We start from the raw sequence: 3977 nt of genomic DNA, 5'->3' as shown, positions 1-3977 counted from the left end.
AAAGTAGTCTAGATACCTGTCTCAGAAACAGGGTCAAAGACCATGGTACAAACAACTTGTCTGTACATAGATCATAATATCAAACACACAAATGCCACCAAATAAACATGGGAAGATCAAATAGTTCTTCTAAAATTAGTGTGTTGCTTAACAAATAGTCGAAGAATGTAGCAAACTAACGAGGAATATGTCACTAATTGACAAAAATTTCTCTGCCTAATGTTAAATGCATATGCAACAGACTGATGTCTACGGTAGGATGAAAGACCAAAGAAAAATAAATAATCTTAGCGAGTTCATATAGAAGATGTGAATCCAACAGACAAAGAAAATATTAGTACATGGTAATATTATGGTCTAATAGATCTGACTCCATATAAGAGAGCACGGGAATGAAAAGAACAGAAGCTTTATAAAATTCCCATCAGGGATGATCCCACAGAAGTTATTTTGTAGATGGAATAGGTGCACAAGCAATAAAATATATAGATTTCAAAAGTTTTTGGTGTTTTACTGAATGCCATATATCCTTCTATAGCTACATAATTATCTTATCTACACTCTGAACAAGTTCTCAAGGAAACAATGGCTAAACGTAGCAGCAACTATAAACTAACCAATACAAGGAAGATGATCCAAAGAAGAGCTCATCAAATTCTGTTTCCAGCAGCAAGGGCAATATGGCAGAACTGATCTTCTAAAGATACTTCCAAATGAATTGGGTGTGTGGCTTTGTCACCTTGGTGAATCATCTAAATTTTAAACAGAAGAAATGATATTTACATCACTGCTGTACAAGATCTAAGTTTTATCAGAGAAGCATGTTACTACATAACCATCCAATGCAAGGCAATAAATGACAATAACATAACAACAACCTCTTATTGGATAGAAAGAAAATAATATGCTAATGGTGCACTAACAAAATCTCTTATACCATTTGGATATTACAAGGAACAACCAGTGGTTGTACTACACACTTCACAAAAAATGGCCATATGGGATATGCATCCAAACGACCATTGTTAGAAAGAAGCATAAATACACATTTAAGTGGACAAATGACGTACAAACAATTTTATGGATACACGCAGACAGAGATGGGAAAAAGGGAAGGATCTGATCCCATGGCAGCATTTCTATCATCTATGTCCTCGAAAGAAACGAACAGGACTGCAGCAACTAGCTCATTGGAAAAAGAATAGTCGCGTCCAACATAGATGTAAGCATAGACGACACACATGCACAAAAGAAGATCAAGGGATAGAAGAATCAGCAACCTGTAAACACAGGTAGCAGGTTGCAGAAAGATCATCACCTGCAAATAAGAAACTGGAGCACCAGAGCAACCAGATTAGTCAAAAATCTAATAGAAAAGGACTAAAATAATGAGCTCCGAGAACAATGGTAAAGAAATAATCATTTTAATTAATTCATGACATTCAATATACAATGTGTGCCTTAAATCGTATAATAATGTTGAAGCCAGAGAACAACGGTAAATAAATAATCATTCTAATTACTTCATGAAGTTCAATATATCATGTGTGCCTTAAATCGTATAATAATGTAGAATTAACTACAACCGAGAGGAAGACAAGACACACCTTGGGATAGAAGATGATCTGCGAGCATTCATCCTAAACCAGCGACATCATAAGTCAAATTAGTAGAAGCATGACTCAAAATATGCAAATCCAAGTGTATCAGCGGTAGAATGTAGGGCATAAAAAATAACACTACGATTCCACGATGTTGCTACCTAGAGCAATTGGATCAGACATAGTTTGCGGAAAATTATCTCATCTAGGAGACATCCGCCATAAATACTTGCTGATTGATGTTCTTCCAATTCATAATACAAATGCATGCCTCATAAACACCTGTAGGTCATTATCAAGATCAGGCCATTAGACCATTTAAGCATCCTTCATGGACAAGTGGAAGTCAAAACTACAAACAATTCAGAAAATCAAGATGCGGTTTAAGGAAGAAGGGAGACCTGAGGTCTACCGTTTATTCAGAGTGTAATTATTGACCTGTTGCTATCTATCCATCTAAAATGACCTGTAATTAAAATGAAAATGCATTAGAATCATTTTGACCCAATCGATGCATCAAGTAGCGGTCAGACTTCAGAGAACGCAGAAAATGAATATGTAAGTGTCTAAAAGTTAATGTACCATTTGTACTGGTACTTCAAATTGGACTAATAGGCAAAATGTTCGACGACATAAGACTGCAGATAAGTGTTTCAAACCAAAATATGAACCTGCAAATCAATACCAGCTGGCAGGTGGTGACAAACGTACCAGAGATCTTGACCCATGTAGCTAGAGCCTCATGGATGCGCCGGTTCTGATTGGAAAGTCGATCTCCTCCACGGAATATCTCATCACTTTTGTATGATGTAACCCAAAGATTATGCTTTAAAAATCCAGCTCGTCTCTGGAACTTTGCCTCTGGCAGGCAGAATGGCAGACAATTTGAACCAGGTATGAGCTTGTAACCTGTTGGCTGCCCAGTACGATTTACGGTCCTTGTGTTCCTTACCTGATCAACATGCAAAGAACATCTTATCAAAGCAAAATATATAGGCAACAATGTAACAAAAAAGTTAAATATCCAAATTCTTTATGTGTGGTTCAGAGACGGAAAATAACAGACTGAGATGTCGCACATGCCCTCATACATATACACATGCTTGTGAATGATCAATAACTGGAAAAGGAAACACTGTTTAGCACGCATACTGTTCCTTTTCTGTCTTCTCAAAACCTTATTGGCAAGGGAACAAAACCTAAAAGAGGATCCATGAGTATATTTTGACTTGCTTAATGTTTATGATGATAGCAATTACTTGCAACTTATCAAAAAAGAGATGAAATACAGGCATAGAACTTGGATGTCCCTCCCATCCAGAAGGCGTGCTACAAAAACACAACCTTCATAATTGATCTTGTCTCGTACTGCCTCGATTTTATTATAGCAATAGCAAAAAGATGGCAGGGCAGTACCATAAAAAGCTAGCGACAAGCAAACCATTTTGCAATTCAGATGAAAAGGAAACATTAGCAGTTGTTTGCAGAGCAGTATCCACAGCGGAGGGAACAAATTCAAAAGTTCTGTACAGTGCACAATCCTCAGCAAGGCTCTCTCCCTACCTGCTCAATCTGATAATAGCAACCCCTTGACCCTCCACTCTCAGTTTCATATCAGATCAAGAGAGAGAGGACACACCTGGGAAAGAGCGCACACGGACAAAACCCACGCCAGCCCTCTAATCCGTCACCAAGGGGTTGCCTCCTGTCCAGGTCAGGCGAAAAGAACGACCGTCCAAGTGGCGCATATCTGTCAGATAAACCAATTAGAAATATTATCTTCCTGCATCACCTCTTACATATCCTCTGTTGAGTTAATATAACATAACTAATGATGGCACGTCATTGCTACCTTGCAAAGGACAGCTCCCAAAGCAAAATGTCAAGAACTTGCAACACCTCCTGAGGTGCTTCTGCGTGCTTCCCGGCCACAAACATCCCAAACTTAATCACCACCTTAAATTTCCTCTACCGCATGAATCAAAAGGAAAAGAAAAACACATTAAGAACAATGAACACATACAAAGCAGCCGGGGATAAAATATTGATTGTGAATTGACCTCTGGGAGTCAGAGCCATCATCATCGTCAAGCAGAGTGATATAAAAGTCTTTGGCAGTGAAATGCAACGGGCCTGCCGTGTACATGCTCTTCCTGCCATCGTACACAGGCGGCCTCCCGCCAAGATAAGATGCCCTGTGCAGGTTCACCGGCTTGTTGATCACTGCTTGGCTGAGGACGTGCGCAATGTGACTTCGAGCTCACTGAAATTTCCTTTTTCATTCCAGAACTTGTACCAATTGTGTCAGCAACATTTCAAGTGCACTTATAACTCGCATAGAGATAAAAGAAAACCATTCATACGTGGGATTTGCCG

At 38.8% G+C, this 3977-nt stretch overlaps 1 long non-coding RNA gene across 1 annotated transcript; it reads right to left on the bottom strand.

Moving 5' to 3' along the window:
* Positions 1 to 816: 816 nt before the first annotated feature.
* Positions 817 to 3548, bottom strand: LOC119368049. The gene is made up of 6 exons (XR_005176507.1): positions 3454 to 3548; positions 3241 to 3351; positions 2313 to 2553; positions 2014 to 2067; positions 1608 to 1883; positions 817 to 1332 (listed from the first exon to the last, which is right to left on the bottom strand). It is a non-coding gene; the product is annotated as an uncharacterized LOC119368049 (long non-coding RNA).
* Positions 3549 to 3977: the final 429 nt, after the last annotated feature.

The sequence above is a fragment of the Triticum dicoccoides genome, chromosome 2B, assembly GCF_002162155.2.
Source record: "Triticum dicoccoides isolate Atlit2015 ecotype Zavitan chromosome 2B, WEW_v2.0, whole genome shotgun sequence".
NCBI lineage: Eukaryota > Viridiplantae > Streptophyta > Magnoliopsida > Poales > Poaceae > Triticum > Triticum dicoccoides.
Note: the sequence above shows the minus strand (reverse complement) of the source record. Positions and strands in the feature narration are given on the sequence as shown.